General features: G+C 39.1%; 1 protein-coding gene across 8 annotated transcripts in view; it reads right to left on the reverse strand.

The window, feature by feature from the left end:
* Window positions 1–24,860, reverse strand: part of MARCHF1 (membrane associated ring-CH-type finger 1) — a 337,967-nt gene that overhangs the window by 207,300 nt on the left and 105,807 nt on the right. For 2 of the 8 annotated variants that reach the window (XM_090138481.1, XM_090138478.1), the window contains exon 1: window positions 4,020–4,089. The exons of 5 other annotated variants lie outside the window; for them this stretch is intronic. The gene's annotated coding sequence lies outside the window, so the exon portion shown is untranslated. Of the gene's footprint in view, window positions 1–4,019; window positions 4,090–24,860 lie in introns of those variants that run through there. One more of the 8 variants, XM_031614287.2, reaches the window with a different exon arrangement.

The raw sequence follows: 24,860 nt of genomic DNA on the forward strand, positions 1-24,860 counted from the left end.
GCCCCATCTGCAGCACTGCGTCCAGGCCTGGGCCCCCAGCACAGGAAGGACGTGGAGCTCTTGGTGTGGGTCTAGAGAAGGGCACTGAGATGGTCAGAGGGCTGGAGCAGCTCTCCTGTGAGGAAAGGTTGAGGAAACTGGGCTTGTTTAGCTTGGAGAAGAGAAGGCTCTGGGGAGACCTCATTGTGGCCTTCCAGTACTTGAAGGGAGCGTATAAACAGGAGGGGGAACGGCTGTTTATGAGGGTAGACAGTGATAGGATAAGGGGGAATGGTCTTAAACTGAGACGGGAGGTTTAGGTTAGATATGAGGAGGAAGTTTTTCACTCAGAGGGTGATGAGGCACTGGAACAGGTTGCCCAAGGAGGCTGTGGATGCCCCATCCCTGGAGGCATTCAAGGCCAGGCTGGATGTGGCTCTGGGCAGCCTGGGCTGCTGGTTGGTGACCCTGCACATGGCAGGGGGTTGAAACTGGATGATCTCTGAGGTCCTTTTCAACCCAGGCCACTCTATGATCAGCTACCAGAAATATGCTCAACACCGTAAATGCTGTACTCCTCATGGAAGAAAAAAAGAAAAAGAAAAAGAAAAACCACATGCATTTTCTAAGACTACAAAAGAGCTGTAAATATAGCATCGTCTCCACTATGAAATCAGAAATTTGATGTTCACTATTCACCTCCTCTTAAGTTAACCTTATACACTTCCATTGCTTAACACCGCCAAACCCCTCAGCCTCACACTGACAGCACAGAACATAACTTGTGCACCTGTACCCAGTACAGAATCATGGTACAGAGCAACCACCAAAGCACCTTAACTTCCCTTGCATGCCTCGGCCATTCAGTAGGACACCCTGGATGAAGTAATGAGTAGCACAAAATACTCTGGGGAGGTGTGAAACAATATGGAGTATGCAGAATTATCAAATTTCCTTCTCCCTGCAAATAACAGCACTCCAACTAATGAGATCCACATTTCAGTGACTGTCTGGTTGCCAACGACTTTGGAAGACAAGTCATTGAGCCAACAGGACAGCTACACAAAACCAGTTATTTATTTTGATCATTTCACATTGGTTCGATTGTCTGTATCACACAGTCTGCTCTTTAACAGGCGTTTATTCTTTTACAAAGAATGTGATGAGAACTGCTCTAACACCACACATCTGCCCAGAAGAAAATCAATTTTTCAATTGCCAATGATTTGGAAAAATACTCTCCAGTTGAGGAGATATGGTTGGTTTTTTTTTTTTTTTTTTTTTGGCCTGTGATCACTCCACTCGTTTCAAAGGAACACACCTCATTAACTCTGGTAATTAACCAGGTTATTCTCATCACATAAAAGGCTTAAGTTCCTCTATTAACTCATTATTTGAATTTGCGTCGCTATTAGAAAACGAGCTTATTCTGGGTTTAATTTCACATAAGGTGCTTCTCTTTAGGGATATTATTACAAAGGCATGTAATTTCATTGTCACATACGCTACATGACAATGAATCTACTGGATTAAACAAGGGGTAATATACATATGGACACCAAACAAAAAAATTCAACTTGAAAACCATTACGTGGTAAGGTAGTAAACCAAAAGGCAACAGAAACAGAAGAGGGGCACCTGGTAGCAACACAGCCATGGCAACAGCCAGAAATAGCTAGAAAAAGGAAAAAGCAACCAAATGCATGAGCAGATATCCAGAGCTTGCAAAAACAAAAGCATATGAAGCAGCACCTGGCTTGACCAATTTTATAAGACTGGGATGCTATAGAAACTTCCCCTGCTCTACACAGTGGAAGTGTAGTAGTGCTCAGTTAGGGAATGTTATTCCTATGTCACATACCTGGACTTACCAGCTAATGAAGTCTATACCACAGCATCCAAACACCTTGAATGTCAATACTTAGCAATGCCAAATTAGAATCATAGAATGGTCTGGGTTGGAAGGCCCTTTAAGATCACCTAATTCCAACCCCCTGCTATAGGCAGGGACACCTCCCTCCAGACCAGGTTGCTCACAGCCCCATCCAGCCTGGCCTTGAATGCTTCCAGGGAGGGAGCATCCACAACCTCACTGGGAAACGTGTTCCACTGACTCACCACCCTCACAGGAAGGAATTTCTTCCTAATATCTAGTCTAAATCTACCCTCTTCCAGTCTAAAACCATTTCCCCTCATCCTGTTGCTACCTGCCCTTTTAAAAAGTCCCTCCCCAGCTTTCTTGTGGGCCCCTTCAGGTCCTGGAAGGCTGCTATAAAGTCCCCTACAGCCTTCTCTTCTCCAGGCTGAAAAGCCCCAGCTCTGTGTGTCCTTGTAGGGGGTTCTGCACAGATGTTCAAAATAAAGCACAAAAGTTGGTTACTACTAAATAACAATAATAAAATAATTTAAATGCTAGAAGTGAGGAGCAGTTTCTATCATCAGATGATTGCTGACTGGGTTGAACACAAAAGTGGAGGAAGCTCACAGAGTTGAGCTCAGCTGTCAGTCCCATAGAGGAGAGCTTAAAGCACTTACAGCTCAACCCATCCGTGCACCTCAGAAAGGTCTCAATTACTCAGCGTGCAATTTCCAAAAACATATATATATATATATATATATATATATTTAAATCTTTTAAAGCATCCTCTGCTAGGTATCGTCACAGGAGACAGCTTGAAAAAGACATATTAAGCTCTTCCCATGAAGATATCGACAGAACTATGAAATATTCAGAATAAACCAGCTATGTAAGCTTCACCAACGTTAACAGCTCCCTCAGGAATTATCAACATGCAAGCCTCTCAGCACCTCAAAAGGGTAGGAAACTCGTTAAAAACATAGCAGGGTGCTCATGAATGAGCTGTACGGTGCTGTTTTCTTAAGAGCAAGTAACAGCTCTTCAGGAGGACAGAAGTACGCGCATCAGATGAATGAAGGAAGTAACAGAAAGCAATATTTAATCATCATGACAGCTTCATGCCTACGTGGGTGAACTTTTTGGTCAGGAATTAGTCGGCAGGAGAGTTTTTAGTACTGATAGAAGCATCATCATATCATCTCCAAACACACTCCGAAGTACCCAGTGCTACCTTTGCCAGTTTTCTTTCCCAAAGGATGGTTTTCCAACTGAAAGCAGTGTCCTGCAAGCCACGAGGCTGTGCACTTCGCCACCATTAATTAGTTCCCTTCCTCCCTGTAACACCAAATGCACACAGCTGCCAGCCTCACGGCCGGCACAGAAGGGTTTGTTTTTCCAACACCAAGTTCAAAGAGCTGAAAATTACTTCTTCCTTTTTCATTCGTTTTTAAACAAACACCGAGAAATAGCCGAAGTGGCTTTGGCTTAGCTTTAATCAGTTTGAACTTGGAAACGCGAACTCTAATTAAAATCTGGAACTCCGGCTGCAAGAAACAGCTAATTAGCTCCCAACTTTTTAATGAAGCACTGTGGCTGCGTCCACATCAGCTGTTCCGTCTTAAAAAGCGAGATAAGCTTTCTCTCGGGCAACACATCACTTGCGTACATCAATTCCCGTAATTATCGGAGGGGTTTGAGAAAACACACCGCAGCAGTTACCGGCACCTCGGGGCGATTGATCTTCGCAGCACCGCAAGCAGAAAAGGGGAAATCCGAGGCGACGGCCGCACGCACGCACCGATCGCATCGCGCCCCTCCTTCGCTGGGGCTGCACGGCTACGGGACCCCAAGTGCGGGCAGAGCGCACGGAAAGCGACGACGGATTCGGGATGGAGAGAAAGCCAGGCTAGCTACGGCGCGGCACGCTGACGGCAGCGCAACTCCGAACGCCTTCCTTCCTCGGCGCTTTTACAGCTTTCCCGCTCTCGTCTCACCGCGGTGCCGCCGCTGCCCTCCCCACACGCGGGCGAACAAAGGACGCTGCCCCGACCGCATCCCCCCGCGCTCGCGGCGGGACCCTCAGCCCCACACACCGTTCCGCCCGACGGGGTTGAGGCTATAGGGACTCGCCGCCCGCCGCGAGCGCCCGGCGGAGCCCCGAGCTCAGCGGACGCCCACTCACCGGCGGCCTCGACCACCTCCCGCGCTCCGCCGTCCGCCCCGGCCCGCCGCCGAGCGGCCGCCGGCCCGCCCCGCCCCTTGACGTCATCCGCCCGCCCCGCACCTGCCGCGGCCCCGCCCGCCGCCCGACCCTCGGAACGGGGCGTGCTCGGGGGGACAGACCTGCGCCAAGCCGAGGGGGAGCGGCTCCGAGCCGGGGAAAAAGTCTCCCGCTGAGAAAGCCGGAAAAAAAAATCAAATACCGAATCTGCTTTAAACGCGGGAGAAGCCACAACGCGTGTGGAGCGTAACCACTTCTTCCTCAAAAGGACGGTGGAAACGGCACATCTGTGGTGGCGGGGGCAGAGAGAGAACACACGGATGCTTTGCTTTTAGAGCAACGGTGCCGCCTGCAAAGACAGCCTCAGGCTGAGCTGCGGCGTGGAAAACTGTGGTACCGCTGTTTGCAGGCGCAGGCTGCCTGCAAGAAGCCCACAGAAAACAACAGAACGGCTTAGGGTGGAAGGCACCTTAAAGCACACCCAGCTCCAACCGCCTGTCGTGTCCCCTCCTCCTCTCCCCTCCTCCTGTCTTAGGCTGCCCAGCCCCATCCAGCCTGGTGTTGGGCACCTCCAGGGATGGGGCACACCCGTCTCTCTGGGCAAAGACACAGACAGGCAGGCCTGAGAGCCGCCTTCACACGACAGAAGCACTCTGAGGAGACCCGCGCCCAGAAAGCTCCTTCAAGCAGCTTCAACTCATTCTGGTGTTTCTTCTGGGATCTCATCCAAAGATCAAAATGTGACGGGTTTTCTAAAGTTGTATCTGCTTGTTACGCATCTCCTCTTCTGGTGAACGGTGAAAAGAAAACATTCAAAATTCTCAGCGCCTTCTGGCATTAGTTTAAAATTCTTTTAATTTTCAGCTATATGGAGCTACGTTTTCACTTGCATTCAAACTTCATATCTTGTTTATCTTATTGTAGACTTCACCTAATCACGTTTATAACAGAAAATTTATACTTGGACAACATAACTGGAAATGAAGTCACATCAGCCTTAACTATTCCTGCTCGGCATTACCATTTGCAACATCAAAACCTATCAATCATTTCCTCCCTTCCAAAGGAAGTGTGCAGGCATTGTTTGCTGTTATCTCTCTAAATGATTTACTCAAATGCTGGATCATGTAAACAAAGCTAAGCATCAAAAATCCCTCTCATTTGGGATCTGGAAGCCCTGGACAGAGGCAGCCTGAAATCTACACTATTTGTATCAGATCAGTGGACTGATCACCTGGTTTTGGTAATTTCTACTGACCTCATGGGTCCAGTGCCTTTTCAGCTCAATATGACACTTCCACGAATTCATTAGATGGAGCACAAAATTTAAAAGGCAAAAAAAAATACCCTGAATCCACAAAGACAACCGCTATTAAGTGAATAGCGAGGCAGCAGGCAGCCAGGAGCATAAGACAAGGAAATGTTTGGACAATAATGTTTAGCTGAAAAAAAAAAAAAAAAAAAAAAAAAAAAAAAAAGGAGATGTGCACTAAATAATTCATTGAGATAAGTTCACATCAAGAACTGTCTCAATTTAACATGGCAGAGTGATTTCCTCACAGTGGATTTCTCAGCAGAACATCAGCCTGCAGTGGAGAAGGCTCACTGTGATTGCTGCACTGGATCAGTTAACAATGGGAAAATACTAGTTTAGAGAGAGCTGCAAACATGTTTGGATTTCTGTGAATTAGTGAGAGTGAGCCACAGCTGTACTTGCAACAAATTAACAACTGCAGCTACTCTGCTTCTGTATGATGAAGACCAAAAACCACACAATTGAGCAATTTACTAAAACCAAAAGGTGTCTGCATTTGTCACTTACCATACCTGGACATTTCTGCTTCAGACATCAAGGTTCAGCATTCTTGCAGACACGTGGGCTTTTAAGGAGATAGCAAAATTATGGAAGAGTTTGTGTTGACCAAGGTCTTGAACAACGGCTTTATGGGTTCAAGATTGTAGCATTCAGATACACAGCTAAACTCTTAGATGTTCTCCTCCCATATATCAAAGATGAATATTGCATTTACGAAGTTTTCATAAGTCTGTGAGCAATAGGACAATGAACATTTCCACAGCTACATGCCACGAAATCTATGTGCAAACATATGTCAAATTCCAGGTTAAAAAAACAAAAGCACAACACCTTTAACACGGAGAACACTGGCAAGCAAGAGGCAGGGAAAAACGAATTGTGCTATGCACATCATTCAAGGCAAAATATAATCTATGATTATCAAAGGGAATTAAGGTAGGAATTCTTATCATGAGTACCTCGTGATAATTTCTGTAATGAGATTCAAATTGACTTATGAGAGCAAGTTAGATTTCCCAATGCTATTACCAAATTTAAATCAGGATATGAAGACTCAAACCATGAAATGAAAGAAACAATACGACTTTCCTATTCAGCAGTCAGTAACTCAATGACTTGAGACTTCACCGTGCCGTCAGGATGTGGTTACACTACCAGTTCAAGCCTGAGTCAAGTGCTCCCACCAAAAGAAGGAACTGTTCCTTTCAGGTGTTCACAAGCCTCCTGGTGTCCACGTTAATGAATACCTGGCTGATGAACTAAGCAAGATAAATCTATCTACCAGGCTGCCAACAAAGCTGGATGTTTAGAAAATTACACCTCTCCTTCCCCTTTGTCCGACTGCCACCAATCAGTAGTGCTCAGACTGGTGCACGGGAACTCACCCCAGGGCAGCAACTCAGTTTGTGGGTCTGGGTGAGAGAAAGCAAAGAGAGCCTCCAGCAGAAATGTGGTTACACTGACTCAAGCCATCTGTGAAACAAACAAGTGGAAGCAATTATCTCCCCGACAAAGACTGATGGTATTATTGAACGCATTGCTTTCCCTTTCTTCTGCTGACACAGTTTTACTAAGTCAAAACCAGGTGTCTTGCTAACTACCTGTACTTTACAGCAGAAAGGCTCAAAATAAGAAGGACTAAGTCAGTAATTCCTCCAAGTTCATTACAGCTTGGCTGCAATGTTTTACTTGCATTTTAACAACTGGTACAGCAATGGTATCTGGATGGTCATTCTTGAAGTAGTTCTACCTTTCTGTCTTCTCTGTTACTTCTTTCTTATTAACAATTGTTGTAGCAGTAGCTAAAATGTGACAATTACATTTCCACTGCAATTACTTCTTCATCAAGGATTTTCTTCATTTCAAGATATTTCATTTTTAATGTCTGAACCAACATTTGAATCTGAATAACAGGTAATCATGGTGCAACAATGGTAGAAATATGCATCTCTAAGTCTTGATAAAAGATATATGTTAGACACAAACACAACACAGAAGCCAGCCATTTATTCTTGTTTTACGAGCCTGCTGTTTGCCTTGTTGCTAGATCTAAAAAAAATGAGCTCATACACATTCAGAATAAGGAGGTGGTAACAGAGAAGACAGAAGGGTAGAGCTATGTCAAGAACGGCCATTCAGATACAACAGAGAAAGGACAGACGTTAATTTCCTTGTTGTTTTCCCTCCTCTGTGTAAAAATCTCAACCAAATTAGGAGAATGCATGTTATGTTTCCTACAATACATTCAGCAACAACAATTCATATTTTCTGTTGTTTGGACTAACCAAGTTAAAAAGAAGTGTCATAACTCATGTTTCTCACTTTGACTGTGAGTATTCACCACCAACAGGCCAGTCTGACAAATCATGCAAGTGATCCCTTCATACATGTAACCAACACCGTAACGTTATGCCTGCCAATGATTGATGGCTTTCCTCACATTTTCCTTGGAATGGAGAGATATCTACTCAAAGTATTTCCAACACAAAGGATATGTTTATTGTCTTTCTCTGAAGTTAACCCTCTACATTTTATTTCCAGTTACACATTTTTGCCATTTCATCCTAAGACAAACTTCTTCCTTTCCCCCATTCCGTCATCTTAAAGCAACACAGAATGGCAATATGCTGTTCCACAGAATACTGATATATTAAGCTGTTTGTAGCATCAGGTTTTACTAACTTTGTAAAACGTAGACATTTGTTTTTCTTCATTCTGCAAATGTCTGCTGAGAGCCAAAAACTTGGATCTGTCATAAATAAAAGCACTCCAAACTGAGGACTAAGGGATATCTTGTACAAGAAACATTTGCCACGTGCTACAACACAAGTTCTATTCTGAAACAAAGTGAGTTACTTCGATACTCTAACATCAAATCTGTGTCATATTTAGTTCTAAAGGTGAAAATATTAACCTGCTGAAGTATCCCCATTAATAATCTGAAGAGCACTTGAATAAAAAGATGCACAGATTCAGAACGAGGATTAATGTACCACCAAGACACAGCACAAAGAAATCTGCACACATATTTGTAACAGTAAAACCGAATGTTGTCAATTTAGAATCATAAATGAGAAATATTTGCTCTCCTGTCAACCTTCCTCCTATTTTATCCTTTTATTATCATACCTACAAGTGCTGCACTTCACGTTACCTCTCATATAATTTTAACTCAGACCTACAAATCTTCATGTTTACATATGATGTGACAATTTTACCTATGGCTCCCTGTACTGAGTGTTTTAAATAGTTATTACTCACTTTCGGAGAGTATGCTACTACTCTTCCTCATTCTTTAAGCAATTCCTCCTATCAGTTTGTTCTCTGCTCGTAGCAGAACATGCATTACAAATATTGCACTAAGTGAAATATCTTCTCTGAAATTTTACTAGTGGATTGTATACATTGCAGTGTTTTGGTAGCCAGTGTGCCTATTTGAAGTGAACAATTCTATAAAAACTGTGAACAACAAAATAAATAAGCACACACACACACAAAAAAAACCCTGCAGGTAGACAGCACCAAACCCATAAAATAAAGAGAATGGGCAAAACAATGCTGTGAGAAGAAAAATCTTTTCATTTAGAGAAGTAGTTTCGTTATTTTTCATTCTTTGTTATTCTACTTCAGGCTACCTACAGCTCCTATTCTGCATTTCCTTCTCAAGCCATTCCTAATTCAAATGTAGGGAAAAAAAATTGGAAAAAGAAATTTTAATCATGACAATCTAGAATGAATATCCTGCTCTGAGTACCATTCATGATCCAACAAATAAGATAATTTATGTATTACCAAACCTATTAGTCAGGATCTTCACATGCTAGGTTTTTGGTAAGGTAGATATCAAGTGTGCCATACTAAGTGATGGCAATAAGTGTGTTTTGTCTTCTACAGAGTGTTCAGCAACTTAGAGAATCAAAGCGTATCAGAATAGGGAGATCATGGGAATAGAAAAGAACACAATGGATTGAAATGTACTGTCTGCTCAATACTACAGTGTTCTTTGTATAAGTTGAGTAGTTAATTATCCATATCCCTGCACACAAGATCAAAACAAGTCTGTAATCTGCAGCTTCTCTAGTTGCAGAATTAACTTCCATACATAGAGGAAGATGGGATTTAGAAGTCATAAAACAGACAAGGGCATATCATAAAAAGTTAAAAACTCTGTGATACTATAATTAAGATATGCTTAAGTTTTGAATGATACAAAGAATTGCTATGTTTTCAAAAAAAGACCAATGGAGCTATCCAGGAAGCATTCTGGGTAGGACAAGGGGTTTCTGGATTCTGGCAGAAGGGGAAATGGTTTGAAGTTGAGGGAGGGAAGATTTAGGTTGGATGTCAGGGGGAAGTTCTTTACTATGAGAGTGGTGAGGTGCTGGAACAGCTGCGCAGAGAAGCTGTGGATGCCCCGGCCATCCCTGGAGGTGTTCAAGGCCAGGTTGGATGGGGCCCTGGGCAGCCTGGTCTGGTATTACATGTGGAGGTTGGTGGCCCTGCCTGTGGTAGGGGGGTTGGAGATTCATGATCCTTGAGGTCCCCTCCAGCCCTGGCCATTCTGTGATTCTATGGATTTGCAGTATTGCCATTGTCATGGTGTTCCCTTCTTCTCAAATGACAATATGCAGCCACTAGAAAAAAAATCTCTTACAACTTCACAGGAATTGCAACACTGCATTCTCATCCCTAATTCTGATACCTCTGTCCCTGTATCAGAAGTTCTTGATCATCTGAAAAGATAAGGAGGTCCACATTTATTTTGGCATCTTATTTTAACCTGTTATGCTCCCCCATGAACAGTATGCACACGCGTATCAAGTTTTCCTCTCCTCTTAGCTTTTTAAATAGCAATTCAACACCCAAAGTGTTTCTGTTTATTCCTTGTGCTTCTCTTAATTAGCGGTTCACACTCTGGCAATAATAATCTGAATCCACCCCATGCTATCCAAACAGTGCTTAGAACAGAAACAATGTTATCTCATATGCTGTGCTATTCTTTAAGCAGCTTCCAAGCTTCATATTTTGTTCTTCTAAGTATCAAGGATGTGGCCTGTTGTACGTTCTCCAGCTGCTTAACAGCAGCCTACCATAGCAGCAATATAAACTTCACCCTTATTATTAAAGCAATACAAGCATTTTCCATCAGTATTAAAAACGCATTTTACAACCACATCCTACTCAAACCTCATCAAGAGGGCTTTTTTTTTTCTCTTGAAACAATAAATTAGTGGCTGTACAGGAACCTTCACAGCTCTTTATAGGCTGGCATTATGCTAGAGATGCTAAACAATTGCATATCCAAATTTCATCTGCAATTGCTGCATCTGCATTGTTCTCTCAAGCGCTCACACTGTCAGAATTAACTCTCTATTGGGATGCTCCAGCTTCCCATTCATTCAGGCATGGAAGACCGATTCCAGTATCTAAGTCTGGCCCAGTGAACTTTATTTGAATCAGAACTGCTGTACTGTGCACAGATGGGCAAAGTACTTCTGATCTTGTTCACTTGGTTGATTTCTAGTTTCCACATTTCCACTTGAGTTGGAGATGCTCAAATATCCCATGAAGTGGATATTTTAGCTATACTGGCAACGGGCCATTCTCATTTAAATTGTCAAATGGTGCTATTGAATTTCCAGCATGTCATCTTCCCAGATTTTCTCTCCTGGTCAACATGCTGGAAGAGATGTATGAATAAACTGGTCTCCTACACTGCTTTTCATTTTGATACATAACTTGGAATTGCTAGGTTCTTAATTAACAGGGGTCTTTCTTTCTAGCAACAGAAAAATCATCAGTCTCAACATACCATGCTGATGACATAACTCTAATTTGTTCCCTCATGCCTCAATCTTACTTCTTTTTAAGAAAGTAATAATCGAAGCTTAAAAACTACCATCCAGAATTCATGTTGTAGCTTACTAACAACTCTAAATTTGAGAGAGATAACAGGAATCACTTCTTGTTCCACACTATGACAACCATTTAAATATGATTATTAAGATACTGAATTAATCAGCAATGACTGTGAATACACAACTGCTACCAGAAATGCAGTTTGAGGTAGATAACATAATTCTGGGAGTACGTGTGAGTGTGAGCTTGCACATGTGTACATGCATACTAACTGCGTTGGCTTTTTTCCAAGCATAAGAAGTAGATTGGAAATAATTAATTGAGGTTTCGCTTAATTAAAAATGTATGTCACCTTTACTTGCTGATGAAAATTTAGTCAAGCCTAACAACACAAGACCACATTAAAAGAAAAACCCTGCTAAAGTTTGCAGGATACAAAAAAGAAAGTTCAGTCAGTAAGCTATTTAAATATGCTCAGATGTGTTTCTTCATTGAATTCTATCTCTAGTTACCATTAATGTCTAAAGATCAGTTTTTTTAATATATATATATACACACCTATATATTTATATATAACATATATATACTCAACAAGACTCATCCACTGTTTGTGGGAGACAATCATTTTCAAAACACAACATGCACAAAAAATAACTTATCTGAAAAGTCAGACCCGTATTTGTTGCCTGATTGCAATAGTATCATTCACATAAGTAAATCTAGGATGCTAAATGTGCATGTACTGAAGAACAAACACAATGATCTTACCTTGAAAATCATGGCAAAAGCCCCAAGTAAGCTGTGTATTAAGACAAAAGAAATGTACTATTCATTTTCACAGAATGAACCAACTGTTATTCCTCAAAGCATAAAGATGACAATTGTGCCTTCAGATATCCACAGAACGACAGTCATGTATCATGCTTTGCTCACAGGGATAAGCATCTACTAAAATGCATTACCTAGTTAAATACAGATTTGCATTTTCTACCAATTTGGTTGGAGTACAGATTAAAAATTACTTGGTTAGGCTGCTGGCACTTCTTATGCCTCCATACTTTTTATTGTCCTGAACTGTAAATTTTCAAGACTGAGACATTTGATGTAATTTGAATTAGTTAACATGCTTCCCTTTTAGTTAATGTGAACAGCACATCTAAGTTTTAGAAAAAAGCAGTATGCGTTCTGCTTCATCCACAGTTAGCCACTGTGAAATCATATTATTACTATATATAACAACAGTGAAACAAAATAAGTCAAAACCCTTTGGAAAAAAACAGTACTCAGTAGTATTCAGCTTTGTAAATGTATACAGCTCGTAGCAACAGCAGAAGAAAAAACATGTGTTCAGTTGAATACACCAGGTCTCAGATTCTCACACTGTTTTCTCAAGTTCACATGCAAAACAGAAGATACTGTCAGCAGAAAGAGGTTGTTCTGTGGCACATGATGTGCCATGGCAACCTTGCCCACAGCAGGGGGCTGGATAACCTTTAAGGTCCTTTCCAACCTAAGCCATTCTATGATTGTGGCAGCAGTGAAAGTAGGAAGAGCTTGAGGGATAGGCAAAGGTTGTATTTGGAAAGGATGGGACAGGTACTATGTTTTAGTCCTCCAAAGGAATTTTTAGTATTTATAAAAACTGGGAGACTCTTGTGGCTATAGACAACAGCAGGCAATGTTCAATGAAATTAAGATTGTGAGAGGATGGCCTCCAGTTTTGCACTTCCTTGGTCTGCCGTGTCTGAAAGTTATTGAAGGCCACAGAGAGGATGCTGAGCTTGTCAAAAACTTGCATCCAGCTTCGTTCAAGTTTCTGAAGCCTAAAGCAACTCTCCTCAACCAGATGTTTCAGTGTCTGATTCTGTACTTCATCACACTTCATCACTCTAGGATGAAGTACACATGTGTACTGTGATTGTGGCAGTATTCTTAGTATTCTTGAGAATATCATTACGGTTTAGTAATTTGTGCAGAGAGCACAAGTTTACCTTCACTGCGTACAGTGTCTATTTTCCACTTTATTCCAATTAAAATTAAATAATTAAAAGTTGCTAAGGGATGTGTTTTATTGCTTTTGGTTAAACATGCTCTTCCAGCCTTCCCTTCCTCCCAAAGTAAACAAAATGTTTGAATAAACTGAGATTTTTACTTACTTATTTGCCATGGGAAAATTCTTTGGCAGGTGACCTGATATGAAATCCATATCCCAAAGAGCTGTTGAGATTAATGGCATAGCAAGTATTGAGCACAACAGGTGATATAACAGCAAAGCTATTTCCTATTTTGCAGGCTTGTAGGAAGAGCTTTTACATTTTCTAAGAATGAGGGCTCAAGCAGAAAGATGTGGTTTTTAATGGGATCCAAAGTTTACCCAATCTTAAGTTCTCCAGTTTTTCTTAATGCACTAATGATACTTCAGAAAGTCATTAAAAGATACATTTTAGGAAGTAATAGCAATCAGTCAGAATTCAAAAGATGGAGATACATAATTTATGCAAGCTTCTTGGAAACAAATTCTTATTTTTCAAAAGGAACTAGCACATGTGTGTTTTAATTCAAAGAACTTTCACTGCAGCCAAACTTTTCCGTATTTTCCTTCCATTGCTTTTTTGTTGTTGTTTATTTTTTAAATGTGGCAGTACCTAGAGATCTAGTTCAGTCACATCACAGCCCTAGGTTGCTCAGTAGAAAGCTAAAACTTGACAAAACAAATTCTGCACAAGGATTTTACAGTGACTGCAGTTATACGAGCATAGTTTCAATGAGCTTTGGTCACTGTGCAAGTTTGTAGTAGCTCCATTTTCTCTAGAAAGAAAAGCTACTGTTTTAGATCTCAGGAACTAAGTTTTATGTTGTATTTATACTGTAGTTGTATTTATTTCATCTTGAGCATTACAATAGCTTAAACGTGATCCAATTAGAAAATCTGTTTTGAAATATGTTAACTGCAGCTCACATCATACTAAGGTCTAATTGCACGATACAAATCAATGTAGGATGCTCAGAAGATGTGTCATAAACTCAGTGTGATTAAGCAGAACTCTTCCTCAGAGCTGAGCAGTGAGGTTCCAGATCCATCACCTCACTGCCCTGAGACACAGTAATTAAGTTTTCCTTGAAGGAAATGCTACACTTTGTTTGATGACCTCCTACACAATGTGGTTTCATCTTGGAGAATCAAAATGGAACTATTGAAACTACATGGACTAAATAAAAGACGTCATCAATAGCATTACAGCAAGAGGGAGAGCTTGTGGCTGAAGTATGCATAAATTTTTGTCTTGAAAAAGAACCAACTTTGCAGGTATTACAGTCATGGCATAAATTAAAGCATTTTTCTTTCACTAGGCAAGCAGATCTTTCAAAGTTTACTTTGTATTTCATAGCACATGCTGTTTTAAGTATTTGCAGCCAGTCTTCTGCCTGCCCATGTGCTTGATACATCTTGAGAAACAAACATTAATGCTGAAACGCTTATTGGCTTTGTTAAGGTACCACTTTTTGCATGGCAACTGATATTCACAGATACCAATCTTGAGAAACTGCCTCATGTTCTCAGCATTATTTGTTTTGATTGCATGGTTGCCAGTAGGGCTGACACTTTGCACAGGCACTTCAAATGATAATAGAAATGGGTACAACTTTCATACTGTGGAAATCTCGTATTTCTTTCCCAACAGTGGATGCACCTGAAAGGTGGGAAGACAATGTAAGTAAGTTTACAAAACAGCCAAGCTCACTTTAATTGTAGATAACTAATAGCCCTTGTCTCTAGTTGGAGATATTAGTGTGCTTCTTCACATCACACCACTCTCATGCTCATAAGAAACCCATTACCTCCTAGCAGGTTTTACGGAGGAAATTAGTTGTCCAACAGACCCCTTAATTAACACAACACTTTATAAGAGTGGGAGGCTTCTACATTCATTAAAAACTGTAATTGTGTGGGAACTTTCCAGTTGAACTCAATTCCAATGTTAAAATATTCTCTCCAATATTTATTTACTCGGTGTAGCATTTCATGCTATCTTAATCCTATTAGACATTAAAAAAAAGAACCAAAAATTATGAACACGCTCCTTTTAGTCACCCCATTTTTGTTGTCTCAGATTTTATGAAGTAAAAGACAAATATAAAACAATGCACACAATTGTTCTAGAAGATGACAGCTTCTCATTCAAATTCCATGCAGAGGAAGAACTTAAAATGAAGAGACAAAGATGGAATCTGCATGATTTTTTTCTCTATGTCTGTATGCTCTCAATAAGTATCTGAAGGCTTGAAATTTTCAGTTATGTATCAGCAGAACACTCTTTGAAAGGATGAGCCTACTGGGAATACTTTATCCAGGAAATTTACTTGAGAAAAGGAAAGTAGATGGAGCCCTTTTGCAGAATGCAAAGCTTCCTCTTGTGTGATTAAATACATCTAATTCATCGGGCCATGCTTTAGTGACATTTATGCAACATGGTCTACTCCCAGAATCACAAGTATGCCTTCAGATAACTAACATTCACAAATGAAGGTCCTATTCTTGCTTGAAACATGAAATTGTGACCCTTGTCAGGCAATGTTTATGTCAAGGATCCTGGCACTGCACTTTGTACTTAGCTTCTATGATTTGGTCCATACAAGCAATCTGCATCACTAGCCTCTACACAGCTTAACTCCCTCAGCTTGCTCAGTTTTTAGACTGACTCTTAACCTCATTTGTTAACTACTCTAACAATACCCAAAACGTATGGTTAAAATAGGAAGAGGAAACCAGACAGACTTACAACCAGCCAATACAGAAATGCTTCCTGATGTTTACAGACAGCTGTAAGACTGAACATAGTTCTTGTGCTTGATCCAATATCAACAAAGAAACCAGGCTCCACCACTCTTTGCAAGGTTTTACAGCTCTGTTATGCAGCATGAATGTCTTTTGATCCTCAAATGCCATCTCTGAAAATAGTACACAATTCATTCACAAGAAGTTATTGATTACATGGAATACAGAAGAAAGAAAAAAAAAGTGACTCACAGTCCTAATTCAAACCCATTCAATTTTGGGATTGCATAAATCAAGCCAAAATTTTAGGTACTCAGTTCTTTCAGAGTATGTAAAGCAAAGTCTTGGCACCAAAGCCAAGACTTCCATTTGAAAAATTGCCATCATAACTCAGAACTTGGAATTGAACAAAATTCAAATGGATTTCTCAGAGAAAAAACCTTGTGTAGAAAAAATATGCAAGTCCTGCTTTTTCCTTATTTGAGATGACAGAAGGCCTGAAGATAAAGATTTAGATAAAGATTTAATTTTTCTGTGGTTCTACAGGAATCAAAAGTGCAGTCAAGTAAAGCAGTATTTACCTATCTCTAAATTATCAGAACGTTAATTTACTTTTCATACAACATTGAGTTTATTCATTTTAAAATTTACTACCATGTAACTCTATGGAATATAGAATTGCTGCAGTCAGGGGCAAGGCTTGACTCCTAGGCACCCCTTCCTATTTAGACCCACTGTCCTCACTCATACAATTTCTGCAGTGAGCAGGAGAGTGAGCAATATCAGTACTCAGCCAAGAGGGTCTCCTGCTGTCTCAATTTTTGCTGGAGGTAGGGCAAGCTATTTTGAGTGGGGTGATAGACCTGATACTTTAAGACCTTAAAAGTTAAAAAGGACAGCATTTATAGAATCGGACACATCAGGCAAGAGAAAGAGAAAAGAGTTTTGATTTGCATTTCCAGACTTCAGTGCTTAGATTTTACTGTGCACTTTTTAGGATCTAATTTATAATTACATTCCTGTAATGTAATGTGCAAGATAAAGGAAAAAGATTAATATCAGAGCTGGCAGTTAACTTCATATATTTTACTTGAAAAACATACAACTGATTTCTTAGCATACAAGCAGTCTATAACCAGCCCCAACTTAGTATGGTGCCTTGCAGGCTTAGTAGAAGCTGTCTCTTGTCCCATTCTGGAATACAGTATGAAAATAAATGATTCTTTTTCATTAATTTACATCTAAATTCAAGAGATACTCAGCCATTCATTATGAAATTTTTAAAACAAACCAAAAAATGTTACGTGCTATAGTATAGCAACTACTATAAAACCTCATAACAGTTCTTTTGAATTCAGCTAGTGAATAGCACCAAGTTCTTCTTAGGAAGTTGTAAGATATTTTTCTTCAAAATTATTATAGAATAATCTGTCTAAAAGGATTCTTTTTTTTCTGATTGACATCTTGTTACTAACAAACTACATATACTCTTGTCACATACGTAAGATCTACTTCTAGTAAGCAATAACATGCTATTGCTATTTGTACAAAAGAATCAAGCATTGACTTTTGATCTTCAACTAAAATGTAACATATCCACAACCAGATATTATGCTGATTGAAATCAACTAGTTCTAATAGCTTGCAGCTATTTCAAAGGCTAGTGACACACTTCACATACCTTTCTTTACCAGAGGGAAGAGTAGAGGGGTTTGACTTCCAAGGTGGCTGTTGCTTGGATACTGTCTGGAAATTGGTCTGCTTCAGGGAAGCAGTGATGCCTTTGCATCACTTGTTATTGTATGTTGTTTTGTGTTGGGTTTTTTTTTTTTTTCCCTTCTTTCCTGCACTTATTAAACTGTTTTTATTTCAACCCACAAGATTTCTTGCTTTTGTTTTCCCCCCATTCTTCTGAGGAGGAGTGAATGAGCACCACGTGGATGGCTAACTGCTGGCCAAGGTCAACCCACAGCAGTTTTAAAATCAATCTTGACCAGGAATTGTACATTCTGGTGTCAGAAACCACAGCCAACTCCTAAACAGTTTAAGAGAAAAAAAAAAACAACGACTATGTTTGTTCTGTAGATTGCCTATGGATGAGGGATATATGAGTGTACAGGAAAAAAAGTCATCATTCTCTAACCAATTTATATTTCAATAGAAATATCTTAAGAAATATGAGTTACAGCTGCCCCCTGTGATGATTAATTGCTAAAATAAATTAATTCCTTCATGAATGATGAAGTGATAAACTTCCACTGTTTATTACCATCCATTTCTACCATCAGTTTGATCACTGCTTCAAAGCAAAAAGATGATTTTCATTAGAACATTTTTCCTTTACTGTATAACAAAATCTATTATTAATATGGGATATTTTCTATGTTTCAACATAGATTTTTTTTTTCTATGTTTCAACATAGATTTTCTTTTTCTTTTGTACAAAACTGGTGAATGGAAAACAGTTGTTAAAGTGAGATTCCAACCCAAACTGAATGTTTTTTATTTTGAACAGCTAATGTTAACTACTGTATTGTTGCTAATTTCTTTCTCTGCTTTCTAACTAACTTCTTAATAACTGACAATACTATTAACTAATTCGCAGCATCTACATTTTGTCAAAATCAGATTTGAGATCTAATAAAATAGTTGAATATTGCTGCTTCATTGAAAAGAAACACCAGACATTTAATAAATACTTCATTACAAATTTATCAGGATATTTTCAGGCCATGGAGTGGCTGAGCTGGTGAATACTTTTCTTGACTCTTAAACTCATTTAATTTTTGGTTGCACTACCCACTATTTATCATCCAGATTTCTTCATTTACAACAAAGAATTGTTTTCAAAATTACCTAGATTGATTTTTTTTAATTATTTCATTCATTAAATACGGATATTATTCTGTTTCTCTTCTAGTGAAGGAAAAACATTCTCCTTTACATATACACCTTCCAATTGGTGCACATACAATCCATTAAGTGGACTCAGAATGAATTGATTTTGAAAATTAACACAATCACATTATAGCCATCTTTTCAAAAGGAACTGGCTTGTATCTGCATATGAAAAATATTCTGCCAGAAAATATTTGCACATTTTTTTGAAGCTTCTTTGTCATATCATTTATTGTAAGCATAAAAAATAAAACCTACAGGAACAAACTCCTTGTTGCTCTGAACGTATCTGCACAAAGAGATAAGAACTGCACAGATAAGAACTTCAGATGCTAGATCCATACATTAAAATATGCATAACTCAAGGCCCCATCTTGAAAAATGTGATTCACTCTTTTGGATCTTTAAAAATCAGACAGATAAGAAGCATGGAAATTGATAAAGACTATATTGACTCAATTACAGAGGAAGCTACTTTACTTTCCACTCGCCTGTGTAATTACCATACTATGGTTATGTTGTCAGAAGCAAATTACAATGTCTCATGCTAAATTAAAGAACTTCCAGAACCTAGATATCTGAATTAAATCTTATCAATACAGAAAGCATTGTTGCTGGTCCAAGGACTAGGATGCTTTTTTCCTCTGAAGGAAACATTCCCCCTTGCAGTCCAATCTTCTGCTCTATCTTGATACTGTAGAAAACAGCAGTGACAAGAGCTAATTAATTTTACTTGCACCATGAGATTTTGCAGGGCCTCTATTCTAAGTAACTATTGCTCAATGTAGTTCCAATCTATTATTTGTGATGCAAATGACTCGCAACTTGAGAGTAGTGGGAAACTGTAAAAAAAAATCTCCCAACATGGGAGAAATTAGCAAGTGTTACTTTGCTATTCTATATGCAGCACATAGTCAAATTTACATTCCTGATTTTTTACTTCGGTATAAAAAATATACATTTTCTTTCTTTCAAACAGTGTAACATTTAAAGAGAAAAACAGAGGCATCTAGCATTCACTTTCAACTATATATTACATTATATCATTTTCTGAATAAGAGAGCTGGGGAAAACCTAAATAATTCATTGAGTGTAGATGTTGATTCTGTAAGTGAAAAAGTATGTGACTAAAAAGAAGTTCTGGAAGAGCCTATTCTTCAAGGATGTTGAACATTTGCCTTCTACTGTCACAAAATAAGCAACTTTTGCTTATAAGGCTATGTAACAATTTTATTTAAGTCTATAAATGTCATCTGCCAAAAAGGACTGTGCACTTTAAACAAAAATAAACACACTAAAACTCTGCCACTATATATAAAAATTCAAAATGCACAAAGCCACTGAAAAGAAATTGGAGTGGTAACAATGCAAACTGGTTCATAAGAGAAGCCAATACCTGAACAGACACAAAATGAACTGTACTGCATACCTACATGAGATGTATGAAAAATATAATCAGCCACTAAAGGTGGCTGTTTCATTTTGTCATATATGTCTGATGCCCTGTGTCCTTAAGTTTTCAATTTTATGGATTTTTTTTCTTATTGTTACATATATTGTGCAGTCTAACAAATATGTGCAGAACCATTTCCCCACAGGTCTGAATGTTGGACTGTAAGATACTGCTTTTGCTAAATGTGAAGGTTTGCACCTTGGCTACTGTGAAGATTACAGTTCCAACGCTTTGGCTCTCTACCCAATATTCTGAAAGAGTGTGGGATGGGAGATATGAATATTAAAATAGTCTTTCATTTTCTCCACTTGGCTGCTTCTATCCAGCCAGCCGATAATTCCATACTGCATGTCAGTGTGGTAACTCAATCTCAAACCTAAGTGAAAGCCTGGGTTGGCACTTTCTAGTTTATGAGTTTGCTGCTTGTATAATAAACAGTTCATGTAATCCTGTATTATACACCAGTGATGCCAAAGGCCATGGCTACTGATCTGACTACAACAGTAGTCACAAGGTCTGTGCCAACAATGCCTACATTAAATAAGAAATAACTAGACAAAACTAGCAGCAACTGAAAGCAAGAGAGAAATAGAAGAGTAAGCTTCTACCAAGGGTAAAAAAAAAACTAGGGAGGAAGCAGTTGTTTCACTTCTCCACATACATACTTTTGTGTGGTGTCACTGCCCATCCTGCAGTGTCAAATGAAGCTTATCCATCAACACTAGTTCTTCATCATGAGCATCTGAAATAGTGCTCAGTTCAGCAATTAGTACAAAGCTCCTGAAGAAAATATCAAATGTTCAGTTCAGCATGAAGAAATGAAGCATCAAGCCTGCTGAACAAAACAATGATCAGTGGTTAGCACCAAAATCCCTGGAGCACAAAAAAAAAATTAACTAGAACAGAAAGGCAGAGAACTGACCATCAGGATCCAACTCTTTCATTGGCAAGAATACCTTCAGTGACATATTCTGTTGCAGCTGAAACCTGAAGAGGGTGTTTTATAACTGGCCATAGCACCTACCACTGAAAACCTGCTATGCCTACAGTATCCACTGCAATTGATATTTAGTATTACACATATTTTGTACCAAAGATTAAGACATATATAATGTTTAATGTGATGGAAAGTACAGTGATAGTAGCAGGGAGACACAACCCTAGGCTGCAGCAAACAACAACAAGCCCAAATGCAGCAGTTGTGAACACAGAAACAAAGAGAAAAGAACATTTACCTTTAGAAGGCCTCCAGTAGGCAGGGATCTCCAGCAAAGAATTACAGAATCTTTGTCTCTATCTTCTAGATTGTGCTTCAGTTGCTTTATCCAATGCCTTTCATTGGAACATCAGAGTCAATTTGGTGCATAAATCGCATACATAGTATAGCACTTCTTGGACTGTCCTTAGAAGTTCCATCAGCCTCATTCAAAAATGTTTGAAATTTTTATTAAATGTTACTGTATCTTTGCTTTTCATTCATGCAATTTCATTGTTTTCAAAGATGCATAACTTATTTACTAGCATGCCTTTTACCAACTTCCATCAATAGCACTACTTAATATATTACTGATGATGTCCTAGTGTCACTGTCCTTTTTCTTCAGAATCTTTAATACTATAGTAGTAAAGGTGTTACAAATTTTAAAGACAGTCATGGCCTATGGAAAGATGGAAAGATATTACGTTTAAACTCTTAATACTGGGAAAACAACAATTCATTCCAAGTTATCATCAGCAATCAGTTCCACTACCAATATTGGCTCATGTTAGCTACTTAGCATCACCTAGTTCACATCTACAGATCAGAAGCAAATTAAATACTTGGGCTGAAAGACAAAATTCTCACAAAAACGTTCACAACTACGGTGAATTTACTATTCTATTCAACCAACTGAATCTCCAGCAGAGTATTTTTTTCCCTTCCTTTCCTATCTTGAAATCCAATTTTTATGCTTCTTTTTATCATTTTAACCTGCAGAGGTAAGATCATTTGTCACAATTTAAAAGGGTTGAGACAAGTACTAGATGAGATAGTTAATTCAGGGTTACTCAAAGCAGCCTGAATCAGAGATGCTGCAGATGGTACGGAGGAGGATGAGTATCATTTTGGCCAAAGAATTGCATTTAAGACTTTTTTTTGGTAACAGAATCGCATGGTGGAACAAGACTCAGATCTACCACTCTGTCCACATTCTTTCTTGCTTCTTTTGCTCCAGGATGTGTGTGTCAGTGTTTTCCTGTGCGAATGAACCTAGCAGAAAGGATGAATAATGGGCTGTCATTCAGATGAAAGACACAAGATCCTCAAATAACTGACAGACACTATCAGCCTCCACAGACGGACCATCAAAACTAGATTTCTTATTACAGCACATCAAACTCTATCCCTAGATCACAAGTGTACAAGGTTAGGGTCCTGTGCTTTGAACAAGTACAAAAGTATGAACTCAGGCAGCAGCTGGAGGAATAAAGAGCCCCCCATAGCTATCCATGTAACCAGAACATCCTAAATCAGCAGGTAAGATTCCTTAACTAAAGGCCAGTTTTTCAGCTAGCGTTTCATGTCAACCACAACTACACCACTCCTCAATTCTCTGCTCCTCCTGCCAATATACTCCATTGCAAAACAACTTCGTACTGGTTTATTTTCCTCAAAACTGCTGCTCATCTGTGTTTATTTAATGGTCTTGAATCAAATAAAAGACAGATACCTCGCCCAGAGCTATTAATCATTCGATTGTTAGTGCACAGATCAATTTGAAACCACACAAAGTGGCATCAGCTGCTACCACAACAGCCAATACAAAGTGGTCAGAGCACTGTTTGCCATCAGGTCCATTCGTCATGCTAATCATTCACAAACTGCATTGCCAAAGACACAATCCTCCCAAAATCACCCCAGTTAATGAGGCTGGTAATTAACTTAGTTTAGCTCATTTCCAACGGGTCCAGGTTTTGACATTTACTGATTGGAATCTACAGCATTTGTATCAATCACTTTGGAGTAATCTGTAACCAATTTATGTAATTTTCTGACAACTTTGCTGAGAAACCACAGATGACAGAAAATCTTTTCCTCACAATACATTCTTGAGAGAAATAGGTGCATATAGTCAGATAGCCAACTTATTCAACACGTACATCATTCTGTTGACATTTTTTCAGGGATTCCTTTTGCCAAAAAGTTAGCATTACGAGCTATGCCAAAAGTTGGGATTCTGCAATTGGATAATACAGACCCTTTTGGGAAACAGACATTTTATTTATCTATTCCATTCCCAAAATGTAGAAATACACAAGTGGAAAACCCAGTTGTTGAAAGTTAGTATCCAGGGCAAAGGAGAGCAAATCCTCTATCTGTTAAATGCAGTGGTCTTCCTGATATGAAGCTGCCAAGTTTTTATAGCTACTGTCATTTAGTTTTATGAGACTAGAAGTTCTCTAACACAACACACATTGCAGCTGGTGAAATAAAGACTGCTTATTAACTTTTCCACAGGGTTCTCTTAGGCCCACTGACAGAAAACACGTAGGTCAGAGTCCTAACAGTAGTCGCATGAGATGCCAAATTACTCTCATACACCTAAGAGGATGAAGACCACTTTCTGACCTGAGGATATGGATTATTCACTTCCTCCAACCACTTCGGACCTTCTTCAGATGACAAATCTGTTAGATTCTCTAGAGATAAACTTTTGGCCTTTGTGCTTTATTTCATGTCTCGCAAACTACGAGCTAGACTGTAAATCAATTTTTGAGTTTAATTCTTACATCAACTGAAATATCATCAAACTGTTCTGACAGTGGAACTGTTTACGACTAGCTCAGCAATCACTTTGATTTTCAAACACTTTCATAACTGCTTTCTATTAGTGTACACCATCAAAAAATGTCACACACACACAAAAAATTAAACTGTTCAAGGCAGCTACTCTATCTGATCTCAAAATAATACAAATACAGACTTGCTTTTTAATTCTGTGCTGCAGTTTCACAGGCTTACTTTCTCTCTCCATCCCTGCCTCCACAAATGCATCAGCCAATACGTAAGGAGTAGTGATTTAACATAAGTCATTCCTATAAGTATCTTACATAATTCTAACGTAGCAACATGAATTCATACCCATTAACTTGTTTCTGACTTTCAGTTCTTTTGGAACATGTCAGGGATCTGAGGTTTGTATTCTCTTGTTTTGAGAAGTAGTGAAAGACTTTTTCCTTCAGTATGAAAACCTCCAGAAGTAGGGGATGTTGCAAGTTACAGATTTTCTGCCCTGGTATCTCTTAAAGAAATAATAGAAGGTATATTTGCATAAACGACTTTATTTATGTCAATCCAAGTGACTCAATAGCGTTTGATTTTGGTAATCAACTTCAAACTTATGTGACTGAAGCATTAAATTACAGCACTAGCTGCCATGGCTGTTGCAAAATCATTTATGTATATTCAGTTGTAAAGGCTACGCCTTCTAGTAATAAGAAAAAAATTCTCCCCACTACA

Source organism: Phasianus colchicus, chromosome 4 (genome assembly GCF_987193195.1).
Source record: "Phasianus colchicus chromosome 4, bPhaCol1.hap1.1, whole genome shotgun sequence".
NCBI classification, from domain to species: Eukaryota; Metazoa; Chordata; class Aves; order Galliformes; family Phasianidae; genus Phasianus; species Phasianus colchicus.